We start from the raw sequence: 6,952 nt of genomic DNA on the forward strand, positions 1-6,952 counted from the left end.
TTGGGTACAGGTGAATTTGTCTAAAGATTGAATATAAATGTCTTAGCATAACAATTATGAGAAAGACATGATGGCTATGTTGGCCATCTGGATGAGAGTTTTCCAAACTGCATATAGAAGTAACACACTGTATCCTATGAGAGAATTAATGTACACAACTATGATCTAATAAAAAAAATAATAAATAAAATAAAATAAAATAAAATAAAAATATGTGACCAAAGTCAACTGGAAGTTCTCAAGCTACATTTGCGTTTTAGGTTTTATCAGATGAAGAACTATATAAAGAAGATTAAATTTACACATACAAAGATCATGATTATTTCTGTCACTCTCTCAGCTAATAAAGCACAGCAATGAGCTCATGCTTGTAAAATGAACAGGTCCCAACAGGTTCGCAGCTGTCCTGAAGCACCTGGCTTGATAGAATGGATGGTGAAATGGCCTTTTGAGGACTCATTACAGAGCCACCCACATACCAATAGGGCACGTCTGTGACAAACCTCTCTCCAAAGACTGTATAAACTTTGAGTCAGTATCTAAAATGTGGTATTGTTTCCCTATAGTCAGGAAAGGTGAGTTTAGGAATTAAAGGCTGTAAGGGGAGTGGCACCATTTACCATAAGGCATCCTCAAACTACGACCCACGGGCCACATGCAGACAAGAACACTTATCCTGCATGTATTTTTGCTGCTGCTGAATGTCCCACTTAGCAGCCGACTCGTCTCAGGGCCCGCAGCCCGGCCCTCCAACGGTTTGAGGGATAGTGAACTGGACCCCTGTTTAAAAAGTTTGGGGACCCCAGTAAACCCTACTAGCTATTGAGCAAAAATTTGCTTCCTGTTGACATGAAGTTTTTTTTGAGTTCTTAGTTTGAGAGGAAAAAGTACTTCCAGCTAAGAGCACAACATTAACTTTGCTGAACTGGCAGTTAAGACTTTGAGCCTCTTTAGGATCCTCATGCCTTGGAATCAACAAGCAAAGAAGCCATTTACAGCACAGTCTAGGGTGACCAATCCTCACAACGTAGGTAACATTGGACTAGTACTCCACAAAATGAAGATGAAGAAGAATATGCTGGAATACAGGAAATCTCATAGGGCATCTCTCAGCATCACCATGTTCTGAGATCAGAGAGAATGGAAAACTACAACAATTCAATCCAGGCAGGACTGAGAATGGCCCAGACCCTCCACCAGGTAGAGAACCAACAGCAGCCAAGGAGCATGCTGACGGCAAATGAATACAGAAAGGGTAGTAGGAGAAGGGAGTGACACACACCGGTACAGCCACACGATGAGTTACAGAAATAAAAACTGGAAATACCATAATTATTTCCTCCATATTTTCCTGTGTATGATGTGTCTGTTTTCCTTCTTAATCTCTTGTTATGTAACATAAGATGTATTGATTTTAGATCATAGCATTCAATTACTTTTAAGTTTACATCATAGTATTCATAGTATTGAAGTTATGGGATAGCAAGGAAAAGAACATAAATCATTCAGGACCTTTAATTCCTTTTCTGGGGAAGGGACTGGTTTTCAATTTTGCTCAGGATAATTTCATTATATTAAGTAGTATTATATAATCTTGTTTGTCTTTATTGTAAGCTAAAGTATAGTTTAAGAAGAAGCAAATGGATGCCACCTTGCTAAGGGGTGGAGCTGGGATGGTTGATTTTTCACGTGGACCTCACCAATCACAGGATACTTGGACTAAATTTTATTTCTGAGCATGTCTATAAAGTGTTTCTGGATAAGAACTACCATTTGAATCTATGAAATGAATAGATTACCCTACTTGATGTGGATGTGGGTAGGCTACATCTACTCTTTTGAGGGTCTGAATGGAACAAAAGTGGACAGAAGGAGGAATAAACTTCTTCCTGACATATAGTTGGGTACAACATTGATCTCTTGCTCTCAGGCACCCGGCTTCTCAGGCTTTTCACTCACAATGGAATCTATATCATTGGTTTCTCAGGTTCCCAGCATTTGGGCTCAATTTCTATTTTATCACCAGCTTCACAGGTTTCTAGTTTACAGGCTGTTGACTGTGGGACTTTATAGCATACAAATTGCCTGAGCCAATGCCTCCTAATACATCTCTTTTGTTCTATATCTTAAGAAATCTCTAATACCTTTGGTTTACTCCAAGGCACAAGGACACTCAGTTTGCTAAATGATTGGGCTGTGCTGTGGTTGAATTATATAATTAAATTAACATGATAACTTTAAATAATTCCTTCCATTATTCTCACTAAAATACAAATTTTGGAACTACCTTGGTGAAAGAGAAAGTCATATTTATGTTGCACCAAAGGAGAAACAAAATGTGTGTGATAAAGTCATATATTACAACATTGGAATTATGATTACTCCGGGACAAACACGGACCTTCAAGTTATAATCTGTTTACTCTAGGAAGAGACCCAGCTGTGTTGCCTGCCACTTTTGTAGCCAACTACAGAAATGCACTCATTTCCCTTCTCATGTATTTCCAACTCCTTGTACTTGTTCATTGTCCAAAGCCCTCCACTTGTTGGGAACTCCAGGGTAGCATTAAGAGAAAGTTCTACTGCTAGGAAAGGTGAAGAAAAAGGAGCCTCCCAAACTTCCTGATACTTCCCACTAAGCGAGTGTCACTTGTACTAACCACGTTCTCTCAAATTGCTGAAGCAGGAGAAACAACGACTGCCTGCTCCTAGAGCTGGGACCTGGCCAAGCCAAGACTTTCAGGAATAACAGCACATGAAGAAAAGCACAGGGGCAGCAGATACTGAGCTTGGAGAATCAGAGACTTTTGTCAAATAGAGGTATTTAAAATCATAAAAGCTAACTTTCACTGAGTAATGTCTGGAGTGCCAGACACTGCTCTAATGACATTAATACTTGTAGTACTCTGTCATTTTTGTAATTCTTTTAATAGTTACACAATTTCAGACACGAGACAAAGGAAGGAACATATAGAAAGAATCTGGCTCGAAATTCACACATGGGACACACAGTAGAGGCAGGATTCAAACTCAGGCTGCCTGACTCTGGAGCTAATATAGATACTATGCTTTGTACAGCCTCTACCTTTCATATGGCTCTAGTATTGCAGAGTATCTAGCAGAGTTTGCGGCTCCAGTCGTGCCCCCAGTTAAAACTTACTGTTAAATGACAGCCAGTAGGCTCTGTTAATCATATATTTTAATGCCCCCACTATACTGACCGACAGTCTTGAGCTCGGCTTCTGACCACGATTCAGGGCTGCTCTCTGCCTATAAAACAGTATAGCTAAGGCGAAGCAGAGCCCTGAGAAGAGTTTTCAGGAAAGACAGGTGTCATTAGAATGTTTCTGGGGCAGATCATGGGCTCTGCGGGGCCAGCTGGGCCCTTTGCTGTGTCTCCATGGGGCTTTTGGCTTCCGGTGCTGCTTCCCAGGCCCCACCCTCTGACGCAAACACAATGATCAGTCCCTGCCCCTCCCTGACAAGCCCTGCGCTCCCCATCTGCCCTTCCTCCATCCTCCTCAAGCCATGGAAGGGGAACCTAATTTTGGCGGAGGCCCCCTTAACTACCGGCCACAGCTGTTGGAAAAGGGACCTCAAGAGACCTTGGTGCCCACTACCCAAGACACCTCCTGGTTTTCATTTCTAGACCCTAAGCTTAGAATACAGTATCCTGTCGAACTTCCCCAGCTGGAATTTGGGATCCTGAGTTACTGCTGGGGGGGCCGCAAAGCTCAAGATAGACCATATAGCCAAGAGTCGCCCTCTCAACCCCAAGTCCCTTTGCTCGCTCCCCAGGGGAGGCTATCTGGCAACGTTTGTGCTGTGGTTTAGAGCAGAGATGAAGGGGGGGACGTGGGCACCAGCTGGAACTGGAAAGTCATCAGCTGGGGACTGGCCGCCTCCTGGTTGGGGTTGTCTGGGAGTCATTCTGGGGACCTCCCTCACTCTGGCCTTAAACTCCATCCCTTGGGTTCCTGGGGTTTTTCAAAATGCGAGGGGAGGGGAGGGCTGCAGAGCGTACAGATGAGGGGTCCGGTTGTTTTTCTCTCAGACCTCTTTTCCTTCTAACCCTTGCCCACTTCCTTTTTCTTTCCATCAAAAGCCATCCTTAATCTGTTTGAGGGTAAAAGTGACCAGGGATGTGCAATATTTCATTTGGGGCCCTGATGTAACAGACAGAATGGCCTAATGAAAAGTGAAAATGCTTTCTTTTTAAAACCCCTTCATCCTTTTTGAAAAGTAAAACCTGTATCCCTCCCCTAGCCAGTTGTCTGAAGGGGGAACAGAGTGCCCTTTGTTCTTTATACCACAGAACATGGCTCAACAGAATTGTCTCAGAAAGTTGGACGTCTGCTCAAAGTTGTCTCTGCAGTACCATCAAGGATAGTTAAGACAGCCTGGCACTGAAAAATCCCCTTTGAAAGCTCTGCATTTCTGCTTGTGATAGGAAAATGGTACTCTGAGATGGGAGTCTGCCTTTTCCTCACTTGCTGACAAATTAATAAGCCTCTCTTTCCTTCTCCTGAACCCACTTGTCCTTGTTCCTTCAATGTGACCTCAAGGCCAAGTGCCAAGCTTTCAGAAACACTGAGACTGGCACACCAACATAGAATAAATAAATACTTATCACTGATTGTTTTTCTTTAAGACTTTTATTTAAAAATGAACACACAATATTCCCAACAATAAAACTACTTCTGGAGAAAAGAAGTGAAACTTTATCCTCTGTTTCCTATTATTCTCCCCATTTCTCAGCTAGTCAAAGTTCACAGAAATGTGTATTAAGTGGGAAAAAAGGGGGTTGGAAGGGAGAAAAGCAGAGAAAGAAATTGAGAAAGATGAAAAAAGGAGTGCTGAAAATAAGCTGCCTTGGGTTTATAAAGCTTAGCCTAAACTTGTGTCCTTATATAAGCTCAGCCTAAAGAAGTTTCTCTGTACATAGTGAACTGGAGCCCAACTGCATAGAATGTAAGCTATTATTGTTCTAATCTCTGAAATTTGGCCAATCAGAGGCAGCCAACTGGCCAACTGTGCTCAAATAAGTCAAATGCTGTTTCTGTACCTCATTTCCATTCTCTATGTGTCATAAATTTTCAACCATGTGGCAATGCACAAGACTTTCTGAACTTATTCTGGTTCTGGGGCGGCTCCAGTCATGAATCATTCTTTGCTCAACTGAACCCTGTTTGGGTTTTTCATAGATTTTTTTATAAACAGTTTTAATTATTTCTCTTCTAATTCATATCTCAGTGACCTTGTGAAGGTTACCTGACAATCTATGTCCCTGTTTTGTGATCTTTACAGTGAGGGTAGTGATTGTATCTACCTCCTGGGATTTTTGTGATGACTAAGGATAAAGTGTTTAGAGTGATGTCCGTCATGAGTATGTGCTCAGTTAATATTACACTTACAAACATGAGAGGGCTTCAGAAAGTTCATGGAAAAATAGAACTGAAAGGTAAAGTTAAAAACATAATCTTTATTTCTGAACATATGTTCCATTAACTTCAAGACAGTTTTGTAAGCAATGATACAACCATTTAATGTAACTCTAAAGAACTTAAGGTCCTGGGAATTTAACCAGGTCAATGCAGTGTTTTGTAGATTATTAGTGGAAGAAAAATGAGCACCTTTTAAACTTTTTTTTTTTTTAAGATTGGGAAATATATATATATAAAAAACCAGAAGGATTCAAATTAGGACTGCAACTGTTACTGGACAAAGAGGGTCCAGCCATCTGTCATTGTCAGCCAATATGAAAAAATGGGGAGATCTCTGCCAAACTTTATTTGTCAGAAGACCAGTGATTCTGGAGAATTCTGAGAGTAATCTCTCCAAGACTGTTCCATTCTTCTGTTTTCAAAACCAGTGTTATACCTAAAGGTTCAAAATACAAACCACATTAACTCTTACAGTATATTGGATATTACAACAACATATCCAATTCAAAAGTGAATTTCCTAATTCAATTCTTCTAAACTACTCAAGATGAGCATCTTTAAGCTGGGAGCTAAATTTACAAAAGAATAACATGAGGGAAAGCTCACTTAGGACCTAAACTCACCCAACTCCTTGTGTCATGTTGGTCTTAGTCTGATTGACTCGATCTTACTCTCACTACTTGTGCTCTCACAACAAGGGTGGTTTTCCAGTGAAAGGCAAAAAATTGCCCATATTTGATGAAGAGAATGAGCAGCGCTGTTGTGATAGGGGATTCTGGTGACCCTTTCCCAGCCCTTTTTGTGCTAAAATTTTGGTTTTTCTTTTTTCTTTTTGACCTTCAATTTTTTATTTTTACTCTTCTTGCGATTTCTTTTTCAGGTTCATTGAAGGTACAAAGAATTAGGTTACACAGTTTGCATTTATTAAGTAAAGTCCCTTTTATAATGTCCTGCCCCCATGAGGTGTGTCATATGCCATAAGACATCCCCTATCCCCTTCCTTCTTTATCTCTCCCAGCTCCCTCATTCCTCTGCCCCCCACCTTGAATTGATCTGAGTGAGTATATATTAGATTGTCTACTGGCTTTATATTAGAATTGAGTCCATTGAATCCTTTCTTCTCCATTCTTGTAATACTTTACTAAGAAGAATGTGTTCCAATTCTATCCAAATTAATACAAAAGTGGTAAAGCCTCCATTTTTTAATGGCTGAATAGTATTCCATGGTATACATGTACCACAGCTTGTTAATCCATTCCTAGGTCAGGGGGCATTTAGATTGTTCATTCATAGTAAGAAGATGTCATCTTTCTATGTTCCTCCAGAACAGTGGTTCTCAACCTTCCAAACGCCTCGAACTTTTAATACAGTTCCTGTGTGTCACGACCCACAGTTTGAGATCTGCAGTTCTAGAAAGTCAATGTGCAAAACGCCTTAAGCATCCCCAAACTCTGTTGCCATGACCTTGACCTTTGCCGTTGACCCGTCTGCTTCTGCTCTGATTAATCA

This window comes from Otolemur garnettii, unplaced genomic scaffold (assembly GCF_000181295.1).
Source record: "Otolemur garnettii isolate 467f Iridium unplaced genomic scaffold, OtoGar3 scaffold00032, whole genome shotgun sequence".
Taxonomy (NCBI): Eukaryota; Metazoa; Chordata; class Mammalia; order Primates; family Galagidae; genus Otolemur; species Otolemur garnettii.